This window comes from Triticum urartu, chromosome 5A, assembly GCF_056163025.1.
Source record: "Triticum urartu cultivar PI428250 chromosome 5A, HENAU_Tu73, whole genome shotgun sequence".
Taxonomy (NCBI): domain Eukaryota; kingdom Viridiplantae; phylum Streptophyta; class Magnoliopsida; order Poales; family Poaceae; genus Triticum; species Triticum urartu.
Window position 1 is genome coordinate 516,525,743 of NC_141877.1, and position 17,670 is coordinate 516,543,412.

General features: G+C 43.4%; 2 pseudogenes across 1 annotated transcript; both read left to right on the forward strand.

Annotated features, from left to right (window-relative positions):
* The first annotated feature begins 1,899 nt into the window (after positions 1-1,899).
* On the forward strand, positions 1,900-8,897 carry LOC125510110 (uncharacterized; annotated as a pseudogene). The gene is made up of 19 exons (XR_015602530.1): positions 1,900-2,008; positions 2,270-2,363; positions 2,491-2,565; positions 2,664-2,782; positions 2,885-3,148; positions 3,292-3,428; positions 4,044-4,111; positions 4,203-4,313; positions 4,402-4,532; positions 4,666-4,935; positions 5,075-5,211; positions 5,719-5,798; positions 6,598-6,795; positions 6,877-7,004; positions 7,093-7,367; positions 7,588-7,718; positions 8,106-8,147; positions 8,244-8,288; positions 8,379-8,897. The product of XR_015602530.1 is annotated as an uncharacterized LOC125510110 (transcript).
* Positions 8,898-13,800: 4,903 nt separating this feature from the next.
* On the forward strand, positions 13,801-15,019 carry LOC147972381 (uncharacterized; annotated as a pseudogene).
* The last annotated feature ends 2,651 nt before the right edge of the window (positions 15,020-17,670 follow it).

The window sequence follows — 17,670 nt, forward strand, 5'->3', positions numbered from 1 at the left end:
AATGATATTGCATGATAAGAGAAGATGCATATGATGTATCCTCTCGAGCCGATAAAACTTCTTTCTATTCAATCAAGCTCCTGTTCACTCTCTTGATTTCTTTTTTGTTTGAGGATGAGCAATTTCTAAGCTTGGGAGAGTTGATGGCTCGAGAATTTGTGATGTTTTAGTAGTGATTTTTGCTCGGTTTCACTTGAATTCTTATTACTCTTCGGATATTCCTAAGACTAATCCCTCAAAAGAGAAGGAAATCCACTTCATCAATGTTTGGCAGGAAATATCATCTATGGAAGGAAAAAAAGGAAGATTGCTGCAAATCAAGCCAAATGGAGCAACTTTCGTGAAGAAACTGGAGTCATCTGACAAACCAGAGTAAAAGACGGCGTTCCATACGACCGCAAGCGCTCGCATGGGCGGTCCTATGGACTGCCATAAGCTTCACCACGTCTATACAAGCAACTTTCGTAAAGGGCCGAGGGAAGAGGAGAACCCTAGCCCCGCCACACCACCAGAACAGAAGGAGGGAGGATCTGAAGAACTTTCGAAGATCTTCTTAGTCTTTGGTTCTTTCATCTCCATCACCATGATCACCCCTTTAATTATTGTAAGAGGAATTCCAATATGGAGAACAATTGTAATATTACTCAATCTTGTTTGGAGATCAAGACTATTTGAATTATCCATTTCATCTTATTATGGACCTTCATGGTATTATCGATATGGTTTTCATTGGATCTATCTTTTTGGTGATTGATTCCCCTCTTATGATGCATGAGTAATTCCTCCTAGGTGTGGGAGAAGTAGGTGAGTGGTAAGATTAATTTGTGCCTAATCTATATGTCGTCATTTGCATTCATAGTAGTATGATCTACTTAGTACATTGTTATGTTGTGGTGAACTCTATGCGTGTTGTTTAATTTAAGGGCCGATGCAACATGATTTCAAGACCTACACAGGGTAACACATATTCTTTAGAAAATCTATGACCTCTGACATAACAGGTGGGGATATCTAGGAGGACCGAAGACAATATGAGATAATAGTGATCCATTGAACTTAATGTCTGGTTCCGGTCTAAGGACATTAATTGTGGACATGACCACTCTGTGGCAACCAAGAAGCAAGACTAGAGAATGAGATATAATCCCTAGAGGAGGAGTTTCGTTATCTTAGGGAGAACCGTCTGCAGAACCCTTATATCAAATGCTATGAGTACAATACGAGGTAAATGGTATTACCGTGGCACTAGCACACTTTATAAACTCTTACCATGAGCTGAAATATCTCCGCACCTAATCTCTTCATTGCAGGAAACACAAACGTAGCTTTTATTCATGCTATTTACTTTTATTAGCTCTCTTAGTTGTTACTACAATTCTCTTTATATTTGTCAAACTGGTTTATTCGTGATTTAGGATAGTAACGATATTTGCAGAAGCTCCAACAGTTACTTCACATAAGAACTGTGACACGTTGTGTGTAACAGAAACGTTACCTATAAATACTCTCCTCCGCTCTTTGTTGGGATGATTACTCATTAGGATACTTCTGCGAAAGTGCTACACCACCCTGTTTGACTTGCAGACATCAGTGTTGCACGAGGGAGGGAGGGGGATTCCGACATGAGGGAGGAAAGCTTCTCTGTGGAGCGACGAAAGAGTCGCACGAGGGAGGAAGGGGGACAATGAGAGGTAATAAAAAAGCCGGCCCAAATCGGGTCGAGGGGTGTGCGGCGCCTCAACAGTTCGACGCAGAATACTTTCAAATACGAGTAGGATATTCCTAAACATATCACAAAATAGTGGAGGTCTTGGTCTTGGGCTGTTACAACTCAGCTCACGCGACCCAATGAAAATAAATGTGGCCCACGCGCTAGCGGCCCACGCGGCCCAACGAAAGCAAAAACTGATCTATCGGGCCGCAGAGGTCCTTCTGCTGGATTCTGCTGGATTCTGCAGAGGTCCTTCCGTCGACGAATCCAGCGGCGGCCGGTCAGCTTGTTTCGAAGGTATACCTTCTCCACCTCCGGTGGAATTTTTGGTTGATTGGATTGTCCGAGATCTAATTCAATATCTTTCTTCCTTGGTTGTATTTGGATTCTTCAACCCGCCCAGTTTCCTAGAGCGATTCCGGCCCCGTTTCTAGGTTTTTTTTTTGTGTCGATCTATTGTATATGGATAGCCCTCCGTTTATTTAGCAACCATATCGATCCACTATTTCTTTGAGCAGATCAATCAGTGTTAGTTGAATTTTGTTCCTTGCTGTTCAGGCTGGCTTGGAAAGATCAATGACGAAAAACAAGCGACGGCTGATGAGAGGCGATGAAGAGCAACAACGCCCTTACAAAAGAGCAACTAGACCAAGTGAGAACATGCTGTTTCCCTTTTCCTGCAGCCACACATTCATAATAATAAAAACTGCGGTTATGTTAGCTCTATCACATATGATTTTATTTCAATTAACTAGCTTTGAATGGTCTCTCATTAGCAGGAGCCTTGAGTGAACTCAGTGAGCAAGTGGTTTCAAGATTGCGGAGGAGTGTTGTGTCGCTCGCTTCATTTGATGGTTGGTGATTATACTTACCGTTAATACTTGCTCATATTGCCTTTTTTCTAGTGACCAGCTATTCAGTCTACCCGTGCGACTCTCTCTCTCTGTCGTAGGTGACACCAAGTTACGCGAATGCACAGGCATATGCATTGAAACCTCGTGTTCAGATTCCGAAGCTACAATCCTGACATCGAGACGGTTGGTTCCACCTACTTGGCCTGCAAGTTTGACGGTAATTAACTATTTTCTCTGCTCCTTTGCTGCATTATTAATATATGCCAATATATACATGCTGCACTTGTAAAATCATTAATTCACCTTGCACCCATTTCAGATTAAAGTACGCCTTCCAAATGATCAGATTGTCACTGGGTGGATTGAGGATCCTGGGATATATGTTGATTTTTTCATTGTCAACATCAAGGAGGTGTCTAGAGTTGATGCCATGAGTCTTGACCGTGACATACAGTTTGAGCCTCATACGAAGGCAGCAGCTGTATGCCGCTGTTTCAGTTCTGGATTTTTAACAGTCACAAGCGGACTAAATCTTGCTTCCCCAACCAGTGAGACAATCGTAAGCACGTGCTGGATCCACAAGGTTAGCTGCTTTTGTACAGTTCAAATAACCAACTGTATGGTGGTGTCTGTGTGTCATTGTATGTACGCACTGACGCATTTATAGTTTCGGGCAATTATGAATTGCATTTTCTCTGTGTAACTTCATTGTCACTTTTGTGCTAGGCGGGGATTGGAGGTCCCCTTGTTGACTTTGATGGGAACTTTGTTGGGATGAACTCCTCCCGTACCAAAATGGAAAAGACTGCCTACGTGCGAAGGAAGCAAATTCTTCGATTCTTGGTGTTTCACAGGATGGTCAGGTATGTACACTTTCAGTATTGATGAATTGCCCTTCTCTCTTTGGCTTACTATATGCGTCTCTCTTACTGCATCCTATTCTACATATCCCTCCTATCTTTATTTGAGTTTGTGTGCAAGGTGTATCGTTCTCAAAGCCAAACAGCAGTCTGAGGTTTACGAGTTTATCCCAAAAACTGTCCCATTAGCTATTTTTGTACCCATATTTTTAGTTTCTTAAATTGTTTAGATCTGCACTTTACTAGATTAAGGTTGTTATTTCCATGCCTGTGCTATCTACGCTCGAACTTACAATTAAGAAGACTCATGGGGATTTTTTATAAAGATTTTCTTAGATTTCTCTGCTGTGAAATACCTGCACCTACTTCCTCCGTTTCTCATATAAGTCCTTTTAGAGATTTCAATACAAACTACATATGGATGTATATAGACATATTTTAGAGTGTAGATTCACTCATTTTGCTCTGTATGTAGTGTATATTGGAATCTCTAAAATGACATATTTAGGAATGGAGTATTTAATTTGGCTCTTGTTTAATAGCTCATCTTGTGTATGTGGTCTGCAATATCTTGCCTTTGTGGATTTATCACGGTGAGTTTTCTACGTTGAGCTGCAGTGTTAAGGAAGGGGTTGATGATGCTACACAAGCAAGAATCAACAGTGAGATGAAAGCAATTAGGCCAAGTGAGTCCATTTTTGCTTCCCTTTTCCTGAGTATTCATACTTGAACCGTTCTACTAACTATATCACACATGATTTTATCTCAATTAACTAGGTTTGGACGCTACCTCCATAGCGAGATTGAGTGAATCCAGAAAAGGTGCCTTGAGTGAGCAAGTACTTGCCAGATTAAGTAAGAGTGTTGCAGCGCTGGCCTCATTCCATGGTTGGTGATTATACTGCTAATAATTCCTCATGTTACCTTGTTTCTGATGATCAGCTATTCAGTTTGCACGTATACTCTCCCTCTGCAGGTGATACCAAGTTACGTGAATGCACTGGCATATGCATTGAAAGCTCATGTCCTGGTGTTACAAGTTTCCTCACATCGATAAATTTGATTCCACTTACTTGGCATGCAAGCAAGATCACTAAAAATTTGAAGGTAACTTTTTCTCTACTCCTTTCCTGGACTATTATGCTAACACACACACACACACACACACACACACACACACACACACACACACACATGTAACCATTAATTCAGTACAGCCATTGACTTGTGCTCATTTCAGATTAAAGTACGCCTTCCGAATGATGAGACTGTCACTGGGTGGATAGCGGATCCTGAGATATATGTTGATTTTTTCATTGTCAACGTCGCTGGTGTTAATGCCACACATGTCAGTCTTGACCGTGACATACAGTTTGAGCCTTACAGGAAGGTAGCAGCTGTATGTCGCAATTTCAATTCAGGACTATTAATGGACACAAGCGGAGTAGATCTTGCCTCTCCTAGTGCTCGACCTGATCAGACAATGTTCAGCACATACCAGATCGATAAGGTGAGCTAGCGCTTTAGTTTGTATAGTGCATGTATTGCTTAATCTGCATTCTATCATTGTTGTGATGATGCATATTCTTAGTATCAGGCATTATAAATTGCATTTTTCATGCTTAACTTCATCCTCAATTTTGTGCTAGGTGGGGATTGGAGGCCCCCTTGTTGATTTTGATGGCAACTTCGTTGGGATGAACTGCTCCTGTACCAAAGAAAGAAAGACCCCCTATGTACGAAGGGTTGCAATTCTTCGATTCTTGGGGGTTAACGGGATGGTCAGGTATGCGCACTCTCAGTATTGATGAAGCACACACTATGTTTGGCTTGTCAATGCTTCTCTCTTACTGCATCATATACTGCATCTCCCTCCCCTATTTCTATTTGACATTGTGTAAGGTGTATCATTCTCAAAGCCAAACAGCAGCTTCCGTGGTTTATGAATTTATCCTAAGAAGTGTCCCATTAGCTATTCTGTACTTATGTGTTTTTTGGCATCTCTTGTTTCCCTGCATCTGTGACAATCTCTTCCTGTAGCCCAACAAGCTGCAGTTGCACTGTACTAGATTAAAGGTTGTTATTTCAATCCTGGCGCTAATACATATTTCTGCTACACTGTAAACCTAGATTTAAGATGACCAATGGAGAAATTGTTTAAGATTTTCTTAAATTTCTCTGCTGTGAAATATCTGCAACTATTTTGCTCCCTTCTTGTTCTATATTTCCCTTGTTATAGCTCATTTTGTGTATGGTCGATTTATCACAGTGAGTTTTCCACATTGTGCTGCAGTGTTAAGGACGTGGTTGATGATGCTACAAGAGCATTCCTCAAAACAATGGCAGGAGCACCATGTTACAATATTCGAGGAGGTGAGCGAAATTATCTCATAGGATGTTGGCTGTAAGGCTAGCATGGTGCAGCCCTGGACCAAAGAGGCGTGGCTGTGCCTTTGAGACAGACGTCGAACCCCAAAGTCTCAATAGTGGTTCCTCCTTGTGTGGAGGTCTAACAATCCAAGCAAAAGACCAATCGAAGGTCTCAGCTCTAATTGGCTACATGGCCAAGCTGAACGACATCATCCAATTTTATGAGATATAAACGACCTAGCTGTTTGTACATAGCAAAAACATACTGACTAATTAGTAGTTTAGTACTAACATATGGTTCACTTATGTCCTCACCTTGCATTAGGCAGCAAATTTTTTTTTTTGGATAAACTAGGTGAATGCCCACTTGTTGGTATGGAACTCATAAAAATAAATGTAATCATGCATGTGGCACATCAGTTTCAGTCTCTGCAAATCCGCTGCCACAAAACTGACTTGGAGTTAGCAAAACAAGACAACGTAGTAGCATCAAAACTGTGAGGAATACTCATATGACATAATTAGCAAACAATAAAACAAGATGTGGAAATGGTGGATTGATGACCCCACTAGTCAGGAAGTTACTTTTTAGTGGAGGGCAGGTGTCGTGGAAGGAAGATGGACCGTCACCATCTAGTCTAATATGTCTAGGATTACAGATTGAAACTACAAGTGTACCCGTTACCCCTTGGCAGACAATGTACATTGCACCCGTTTTGCTGAGTAGTTCCTTATGTTGCACATGCACACTTGAAAAACCCTGTTTATTTACCGAGTATTTTTAACTTGTGTATCATGCTAGAAAACCATATCATTAATCGTCTCGAAGATACATTCGACGAGGATATCTTGCATAATCCATGCAAAGGTGTTGTTTTAGAAATGAAGGGAAGTGATGGCTCTCTTCTGAAGAAAACTGCTGCCCAACTTGCTTCAGAATCAAGCAAAAGTCTTGCTTCAGAAATGAATCGAAGTGTTGTCTCACTTGCTTCATTCAATGGTGATGACTCTGTTACATAGTCCTTACAGTTTCATGTTTTAATTGATCATTGATTGATAACTGAAATAACTATCTCTGTAGGATTTGCAAAAAAAATTGCTTGCACAGGTGTATTTATAGAGTGCAATGCATGTTCTGCAACAATTCTGACTTCGGCAAGTTTGGTTAGAGTTCCGGGTGATGCACACATGATTGATGATACCTTGAGGGTTGTTACTGCTAATTGCTATTATTATTGTTATTATTATTTTTGCCTTCTCATTTTGGATACTGGTTAACATAACCTTATCATTGCAGATTGAAGTTTGCCTTCCAAATAAATTTCGAGTTGTAGGGATATTGAAGGGTTACAATTTACATTATAAGTTGCTCTTGTTGACATTATTGGATGCTGGGATCCTCATGCAATACAAATCAGTGGGCGTCCAGTTACCTCATCTATGGACGTAATAGCTGTAGGTTGTCTTTTTGCGTATCGCAAACTAATGGCTGTCAAGGGTAAGGTGTTGATTGGCAAACAAAGCAAGTTTGATTGTACAGAACTTTGTGTGTCCACCTGTAAAATCACCAAGGTATTTCTTGTGGACTTTCCCTGTACTCCCACTGTAAAGAATTATAAGAGTGTTTAGATCACTACTTTAGTGATCTAAACGCTCTTATATTTCTTTACGGAGGGAGTAACTTTTAACATGGCAAACAATTATTAGCATTGGAATACTAACATAAGAAATCACTACATCTATCAAACGATATGTGTCTAATCATTGTATGATGTTATTGTTGTTTTGCTAGGCTGGGATCGGGGGCCCTCTTATTGACACAGATGGGAATTTTGTTGGAATGGACTTTTATGATGAGGAAGAAACTCCGTTCCTGCCGAGGGATCTTATTTGCCGCCTCTTGTTGAACGTAAATAAAGGATGGTATACCTTTTCTTAAGTAAGAAGTTTGTTTGTACGTTTTAGGAAATTTATCCTGTGAACATTGTTCAATCATTTTCACTTAAACATTATTGGGTTTGGGCTGATATAACAATGTGTATGTACTATGCAGTATGCACTTAGTGTGCCAAAGTGTATTACTATTCTCTGATGTGGTGATGTAATGGTGCATGATTTGGATAAATCAATTCATAGTTGTGTTCTGGTGTTATCTCTTATTATCATATACTTTATACTGTACTTGTCCTTGCCCTCATGGCTATCGCCTTCTCCTACTTTCTCTGTTTTTTTTAAATGCATTAAGCTGATATGTCATTGGTTTAAAGTTACTCGGTTTCTTGGGGTAATTTTCTTTGGGTGTGCTTGCAGGGCTAGTGCAGATGATACTATTATGGAGGGTGACAAAAACAGGTAATCTTTCTTACACACCTTGAAACTATGAATATATTGTTTCAAATAAATTATTCAGTAACTCATATGCTTTTTGAAATGTTTGATAAACAACAGATGGATGTTGCCTGGCGGGACACACAGAAATACTGATGGAAACAGGTATTCTTCCTGACACACGTTAATATTATGTATCTATACATTGTTTAAAATAGATTTCTTCATTGACTTGAACTTTTTTGCTCATGGCAGATGGCCGTTGCCTAAGCCACGTCTTGTTGGTGTTAGAGATGTCTGCCTATACCCGATGTTATGTTCTAGTACTAGGGATCAGACCATCAGATTCGGCAGTACAGCCTCAAGCGGGATTGCTTCCTTAAAAAGTGTGACCCATTAGTTAGTTTGGGAAAAAAATTATATGAGACCAGGTTTCACGGTTAGCAGGTGAGACCTGTTCTGATGGATGACACGTGGCATTCACAAATCACAAAGCATCCCCCACCCTCCACTTAAAATCAGGGGGGAAAGAGATTAGATGCTTTGTAATTTGTGAATGCCACGTGTCATCTATCAGGATGGGTCTCGCGTGAGATCTGCTCTCGCGTTGCACTAAATGCAATCAATTTGTTTCCTACCAACTACTAATAATCAGGGCATATCAAATTGATTGGGCGCAATGCTGTGTGTTTTGCTTGTGACTTTGTTCCATACCATTTGTTTTCAATCACTATTTCGGGTCTGTATTGTACACGTGAGTCTATGAAGTCTTTCCATGGGGAATGCACTTTGCTTTCATCTATTTTTTTTGCTTCCATCTAGTTAGAATTTGTTTGGTAATGGAGATTCCTTCCGTAATGTTAGAATTTGTTTGCTTCAATCAGCCAAACAAATTGCATCCATGGTAACTGACGACCGCTTCTATCAAGTTGATCGTATTTGTGTCTACTAGGCAAACAAAAACATGCTTCAAGCGACTAGAAAATTATTTCGAGTGTGCCATAAAAGAGCACTTAGCATGTTTAAAATTTGTTTCTGAAAGCAATGCTTTAAAAGATTAGAATTTTCTTCTGGGGCAATTACTTCCATCTAGTTGATATTTGTGCATTGATCGATCACGCAAAGTGCTTACATGGCAATCGGCGGCCCATGAATATTGCTTCCGTTGTAACCAAAGATTGATTCGATTTAGAGTATGATAGTTACAACAGGTCATAAGTTGGGACTTTGCTTCCAAAGAATTATGTTTTTAGGTCCAAAGAAATTGGAAACTTGCTTCCAAAGAATTTTGAACCTGCATCTTTAGAAAAAAAAGAGGATTTGCTTCCATACAACAAAAAGACGCATATGCTCAAAAATCCATTTCTGCACCTGAGCTCATCTGCACCCGCGTCGACGAAAAAAATCAAAACAAATACTAGAAAAATTCAAAAATTTCCAAATAAAATATGTGTGGTAGAAAATTTGATGCGTGAGGCCCGCTCCAAATTTCAATTCATTTGGACATATGAGTAGCACTCAGCAAAAAAAAACAAATTGGAGGTCTGTAAAAATGTTTACTGTTCATATACTGTTTTGGCCCGATTTGTCTTTTTGCTGAGAGCTGCTCATATGTCCAAATGACTTGAAATTTGGAGCGGGCATCACGCATCAAATTGTCTACCACACAAATTTTATTTGGAATTTTTTACGAATTTTTTTCTAACCGGGTGCAGATGAGTCTGGGCACCAAAACGCCCTACTCGCATATGCTCAGGTTTTGCATCGCCTGGCCACAATGGAGAACCCACCCCCAAAGATATACATTCTGCTTCTAAGAGCAACTCTAGCAGACCCTGCATTTTGCCGATCTGTAAAATGTGTTTGCAGGTCGCACGGGGGCGGTTATGCAGGCCGAATTTTGCGGCGGCAGACTAGAAACCACAAACAAACCCCTAAATTTTAAAAAAAAGTTGTTTCGCACGAGAAATTTAAGCAGCAGCTCGCCAGAGCTCGCTCGCATACATGGTTCTTCTTTGCATAATAAGTTCGTACACGTCACATACATACATACATAAAGGTCAGATATGCTCACAGGGCCTATGCTACCTCACCACTACAACAAAATTGAGCTCACCGGAGCTCCTGCGTAGCTGCCCACCGGCGGCAATCAGTCGGAGTCGGAGGAGTCGGAGTCGAGGTCGATGTAGAGCTTCGCCTGCTCCACCTTCATCACGCGCAAGTCGGCCTCCTTCGATGCGTGCGCCTGCGATGATGTGAGGCCCGTCTCGAGGAAGAGCTGCTCGTACTCGAGCTCGCTCCGGATGCGCTCTTCCATCTCCTCCTGATCCCTCGCCGACCGCTCGAGAACGACGCGTGAACGACGCGCTCGAGGAGCTCCTCCTGCCCCGGTGGGAGGTAGTCCTCGGGTCCGATGACGCCTCGGCGCGGTGGCGCATCGAGCACGGCCTCCTCCGGCTCCCTCTTCACTGAAATGAGCCGCGAGCTCGATGCGCCCGCGGATGAGCACCCCGCGGACCCGTAGCCGGAGGAGCTCCCTGCGGACCAGTTGCCGGAGGAGGCGCGGCGGCGATGGGCGCACTCGAGCTTGAACTCGTCGAGCTCGCACCGGTTGAATGCCGGCGGCGGCCGGGCACCGTGGTTGAGCCACCGACGCGCCCCCCGCTTGCGCGCGGCGTCAGATCTGGCGTGGCGGCGGCACTCCGTCTCATCCCCCGAGTCGGCCATGGTGGTTCAAGGCTTGCCGGCGGCGAGAAATCGAGCGGCGCGGTGGGGAATTGGAGGGAAACGCGGCTGCGGGAGGATAGGGTTTCGGCCCGCATCTGCCCCGCAAACCCACAGTTATAGTGGCTCGGGGGTTGCGTTTGCGGGCTGCGGCAAAAAGTTTTACGGGGCGGACACCGATGCGGGCTCTAGTCTGGCCAGAAAAATGGACCGAGGCCGTATAATCGCCGGAATTATGCGGGTTTGCGCCGGATACGGGGTCTGCTAGAGTTGCTCTAAATCATTATCATACTATTTTCATATATTAGAGAATTATGATACAATCATATATTTCTTTCGGTCAAAAGGGAAATATATGCATTTAAACTATACACATGGGGATATGTTTCCACAATGGCGAAACATTTGTCCCAGTTAAATGGAGAATTTGCTTTCATGGTGATCGCGAAGCACTGCACCATCTACGTCAGTGATATGAACTCCAACCGAAAGTGTGAAGACCTTATCTCTCACACCATGACCTTGTGGAAAGACGTGCTACATCTTACTACATTTTTCTATGCTTCCTGCAATCCGAAACATAATCATGGGACAAATTTAACAAATATCGATGAACAAATCCAAGAGCTATGGAGAAGAACTCCATCATGCTTAAATAATGGAGATGTACCAATGAAAAAAGAACAATACAAACTATGGTTCTTGCATTGCATTCATTAATGATGAATAAACAATACGTGCAATCAATTTCAAACTAGTGCATCAATCGGGACTCACATGTGCTTCACCCTCGTCGTAGGTGATGTTGAGATACAACATCGCCTAGTAAGTCAGCCTCCATGGCGTGAGAACCTATCCCTGCTGGCCTCATTCCCAAACCCTGACGGCCCTCCGGCAAGGTTAGAGGCCAAAACTGCAGTTAGAGCAGGGCACAATCCTGGTGGAGCGGCTACAAGCTCGTCGGTGAGCTGGTGGTGGAGTTAAGCACATGCGATGCCTTCGGGTGGTCGCATCGGTCAGGAAACTAATGATGCATGGTTCGCATCGCGTGCGCAATACATCTGTACAACGGAAGCACATATGAGAAATAAGAGACAGTTTAATCTATGTACAACATAAATGGAGCAAGTTATCTAGACCATAGAAGCACATGTATTATAATTAGGAAGCATGGCAGGAAGGAAATATTACTACCCGAAGCCGAGATATCTAAATACTATAAGATCTTTTAGAGAAACGAAGGCGCTCCCCACGCTCAAGAAGGCGCTCCCCACGCTCAAGTATTATGTGATCTGCTAGAATCGTCTCAAGAAGGCGCTCCCCACGCTCCCCAACCATGCGACTCCACGCCTCCCGCTCGCCATTGCCCCCACCGCAGATCTCGCCGCGCCGTCCTCGCGGCATGCCTCCACGGCGGCGAAGACCGGATCCGGCGGCCGAGGCCGCTCCCCCTCCCCCCCCCCTTCCCCCACTCGATTCCCTCTCCAAGTCCAGGAAGCCTTCGCGGAGTTGGTGAGACTGATTTCACGGCTCTCGCATGCGATTCTCATGGCGACGGGGGATCGGAGGTGGGTGGAACGGGCGACAAGGATTCGCGACGCTGCGGCGTGGATTCGGCGGGTTCGGGAATGGAAGGCGGCGGATCAGGCGGTGGCGGCGGCGAGAGATCCAGATACGCGAGCCGCGGCGAGCAGATATGCAGAGACTTGTCGTTTGAGAGCAGAGGGAGAACAGAGGATCCTGGCGAAGCGGATCTACGACGAGGCTACAGTGGCGGAGAGGATGAGGATGCCTGCCTACCCGCACTCCCCATCGGCCGAGTTCGTGAAGTGGGCGAGGACGGAGGCGAAATCAGAGGATCCTCGCAGGGTGCTGAGATGGGAGGGCATGCTGGGAGTGATTCCATCAGGTGCGCCGCTGCAAAACATCTCGTCCTGGCCGCCGCCGTCGATTCGGGATTGAGCTCGGCTGGTGTTCAAGTATCCACGCCCCCTGGCTCACCTGTGGCGTGTAGAAGAGGCAGTGATGCCAAGAGTAGGCGTGCTTCGCTGCCGCCGATGCTGTTATGTTCGCCGGTGAAGAGAGTTGTGGGTCGAAGAGCCACTGCCAGGAGGGCCCTCCAGGTCAGTGTGCAGCTATCGGCGGACCCCCTTGTCCCGTCCCAAAACCAGCGGGTGGAGTGGTTGCGCCTCTTCAAAAGGCGCCTCCCCTTCCGGATCCGCACCAGGAGGGCCCGGGTCGGGGGGAAGCTAGGGTTCGTCCTACCCCTAGCAGTTTCTTCATATCCAATCTGGTGTGGGTTCGAAAGGATAAATTCACTTCTGGAGAGTTCACTGAAGCGGATTGCCACCCAGTCGGTAAATCAGATCGTCTGTCAGCTCCAAAATCTTTCTCCTTCTCTCGAGATTACTGGGCAAGGAAATCCGGCAAGATTCCTTTTGCTTCCATTGTCAAGATGGCGGGAGGAGGAAGAGATGCTAGCAACCGTGGAGGAAGATATGGCTCGGGGAGGGGCCGCAATGGTCGTCCTCCCGCTCCCACTCCGTCGGGGCAGGATGGGACTGCTCCACCGCAGTTGGTTCCTCAGGCGCCTCAAGCTGCTCCGCCGCATATGTCGATCTACACCAAGCCCTCTCTGTTTCCAGTTGGTTCTGCTCAAGCTATCATGCAGGCAGGGGGCAGATGTATGGCTATCAGGGGGGCTGGAATCCTCAGATGCAGCAGATGCCACAGTGGGCGAATCAGCAGCAGTTCCCCTTCCAGTATTTGCCTCCTACTCAGGTTTTTCCTCAACAATTCAGTCCTTAGATGCAGCAGGTTCAGTTTGGAGGCAGTGGATCATCTACTGGAGGAAGTGTGCAGAACAACCAGCCGGAATCTAGCAAAAAATAAGAAAAAGAAGAATCAAAAGGTCAAGCAGGCAACTCCTACTACTGCTAGTGATGAATCCTCCTCCTTTAATGTTGATCCTAAGTTCATTGGGGTGATTTGCTACAACAGTGGTCTCCCAGGTCACTTTGTGGGCATGTGCCCCACCCCAAAAGTGTGTTTCATCCGCAAGACCCCTGGCCACCACATGGATACATGTCCCACTTGGTACAAACCCTACCCTACTGCTATGTATTGGGGGAGTGCCAGTAATGGTCTAGGATTTTTTTCATATTGAAACTGGTGGCAAGGAAGACTGCGAGTGGCTAAACTTTGGGAATGTTGGCCTAGTCCTAATTGAAAAAGGAGAGATCACTGAGAAAGAGTTGGGGCTTTGTTTCTCTGATATGTGGAAAACTAACTGGCCCTGGTAGATCAGAAGATATGATGAGAAAAAGTTCATTGTCAGGTTTCCCCCTAACAAGAAGATCAAAGATCTGGTAGAATACCCATCCATTAACCTGAAGAAAGAAGGAGTGACTATATCTTTTAGTGACTGGAATGGAGAAATGCCAGCCTATGTTACTCTGGAGGAAACTTGGATTGTGATTGAAGGACTGCCTCCCAAGTGGATATCCTGGAACATTATCTCTCAAATATCTACTATGCTTGGGGTCCTTGTTAATGTTGATTGGCACACTATCTTCAGGAGCTTCTATGAGAAGGTGAGGATCCAGGTAGCTGTGAGAGACTCTACTAAGATTCCCAGGGATAGGATGGTGGAGATACACCATGAGCTATATTTGCTGAAGTTTACTGTGGAGTCTGAGGCTGTTAGTGGTCATGAGTCAGATAATCCTCCAGGTCCTGATGACAACAATCCCTCTCAGAACAAGCATACTGAGGAAGAATTTGATTCCAGTGGTGATGACTTACTAGGAGAAGATATGGATACTAGAAATAACAACACTAATACCAAAGACAAGCATCAAACTACTGGATCCAATGGAGCCAGGACTATGCGAAAGTGCTCTACACCTGCTCCCAGAGCCAATGAAGAGAATCTTGTCTCCTCCAAGCTCCTGGGTGCACCTATGACCAAAAGCTACTTAGAGGCAGTGAAGAAGAGACATTATGATACAATGGTCACCCCTCTCCTTGAGCAATTTGAAGCTGCTGCTGACAAGCCTATTTCTCAGAAGTGCACTAGTACTCAGCAGAAGTGGGGCCCTATGGTGGCCTCAGGGTTAGCACCAGAAACAATAGAGATAACAGACCAGCTCTTCAAAAAGCTCAGGAGTTAAAGCAAATTAAAAACCTGAAAAAAAAACTACGATAAGAAAAGGTACACATAACTCTTTTGCTTGCTTAGATGATTCTCTCCTAATTAAAACTGCAGAGTGCTCAGGTATTAACTTGGGTGATAGCAGGGATAATACCAGAGATAACATTTGCATTATTAAGCAGATTGAGTTAGATAGGCTTGCTAAATTTAATTCTGAGAATCCTGTTGTATTTTTACCTACTAGTATTGATATTACTGGTGAGGAATTTAATGATTCTACTGTCAATCATGGGATTAATGTTGAGCCAGAGGAGGGGACACGTATGAATGTGATCCCTAAATCAGACTCCGCCTAGATTGAGATCAATAGGAAAACTAACTCGTGTAGAGGGAGAAGGAAAATTGACTTTATTATTAAATGATAGGTATTTTTTGGAACATTAGAGGGCTGAATGGCCCCATTAAAGTTGACAAATTGAAAGAGCTCATTAGAGCCAATAGTCCTGATTTTATTTGTATTTCTGAGACCAAGAAAGAAGAATTTACTCTTCTTCATCTTGAAGCTTTTGATCCCAGATCTGATTTCCAATGGAAATGGCTCCCTGCAATTAACACCGCGGGAGGGATTTTGATTGGATGTAAAGTGGATCTATTTGACTTAGTACAATGTGATTTGCACAATTTCAGTATTTCTTGCTTGCTCAAAAACAAACAGGATCTCTCTGTTTGGAGGCTTGTTTCTGTCTATGGTTCTGCCTATGACCAGTCTAAAATGGATTTCATTAATGAACTCCACAACCTACTGACTGACTGGACAGGGCCCACCCTGGTGGGTGGTGATTTCAATCTTATTAGAGAGGCTAGTGATAAAAACATTGGTGTTATTAATCAACACTGGGCTGACCTCTTTAATGATTGGATTAATAGATATGGGCTATTATAGCTCAAGATTAATGGGAGGAAGTACACTTGGGGCAATAAACAAGACAAATTAGTGATGGCTACCATAGATAGAGTTTTCATGACCACTGATTGGGCCTCTACTTCCCCTGGTGTGCACCTTAAAGCCCTCCCTAGATTAGGGAGTGATCACGCTCCTTTGGTGATTAATACATGTGCTTTCTCCATTCCCAAAGACAAGCATTTCAGATTTGAAAAGTGGTGCTTGGAAGTAGATGGGTTTAGAGATGTTGTGATTAAAGCTTGGACTGCTAAATGCCCTTTTAAAAAGGCAATAGATGTCTGGCAGTTCAAGATTAGAAATTCCAGAAAAGCCATTAAAGGGTGGATGGCCAACTATGAGGCAGAGCAGAACAGGAACAAATAAGCCTTGGTGGCTGAGTATAACTGTCTGGATATTTTTTCTGAATCCAATCCTCCTTCTCCTAACACTAACAGAAGGATCAAAAAAATGCAGGGGACTTGGAAGAAATCTGGAGGAAAGAAGAAATCAAGGCCAGACAAAGATCCAGAGAGAGAGACATACTAGAAGGAGCTTAAATGCTGGCTACTTTAAAGTTGTAGCTAATCAAAAGAGGAGAAAGAAGCAGATCATGGCGCTCGAAGGTAATGAAGGTACCGTAACTGACCCTGAAGGTATCATGAATATTGCTATGAATTACTACAAAAAATTATTTGGTTTCCAAGATAAAATTAACATTAACCTAAAAGATGACTTTTGGGAAGATGGAGAGAAGGTTACTGATGCACATAATTGCATCTTAGACACCCCCTTCTCTGAAAAGGAAATCAAGGATGTTGTGTTTGGCTCATATGCTGAAGGAGCTCCTGGGCCAGATGGATTTCCTTTTCTATTTGGAGAAAGGTGATCTAGACTTATTTAGACTCAACTTCTCCCTACTTACTTTAGTTCCTAAAGAGGCTGATGCCACTAGAATGGAGAAGTTTAGGCCTCTTGCTATGATTAATTGCAGTTTTAAGATTTTTGCTAAATGTGCCACTAATAAGTTTGGCCCTATTTGCAAAGAATTAATTTCTTTGAACCAGACAACCTTTATAAAAGGTAGATTTATTGCTGAGAGCATTATTGCAGCTCATGAAGTTATTCATTCTGTACACTTCAGTAAGCAATCTGGTTTTGTGTTTAAGTTGGATTATGAAAAAGCTTATGACATGATCAACAGAGAGTTTCTGATGGACATGATGCATAAGAGAGGATTTAGTACTAAATGGATGAAAAAAGTTGAATCCCTTTTATACAAAGGCTCTGTTGGAGTCAATATTAATAACAGCAACAGTGATTTCTTTGTTGCTGGTAAAGGAGTAAGACAAGGGGACCCATATTCCCCTCTGATTTTTAACTTAGTAGCTGATGTTTTTACTAGAATCCTTGTTAAAGCCTCCAGGAACAATATCCTTGAAGGACTTTTCCCTAGCTCCAATCCAGCTGGCATCATAAGTATGCAATATGCTGATGACACTTTACTTTTCCTTAGTAATAACACATCGCATGCCAGAAACCTTAAATTGTTACTTTCCTGTTTTGAACAATTATCTGGTATGAGAATTAATTTTCACAAATGTGACCTAGTGCCCATTAATATAAATGAGGATGATGCCAATATATTTGCTCAAATCCTTGGTTGCAAGCTTAGCGAGTTCCCTATTAAGTATTTAGGTGCTCCTTTCCATCATAGAAAACAAAAAAAA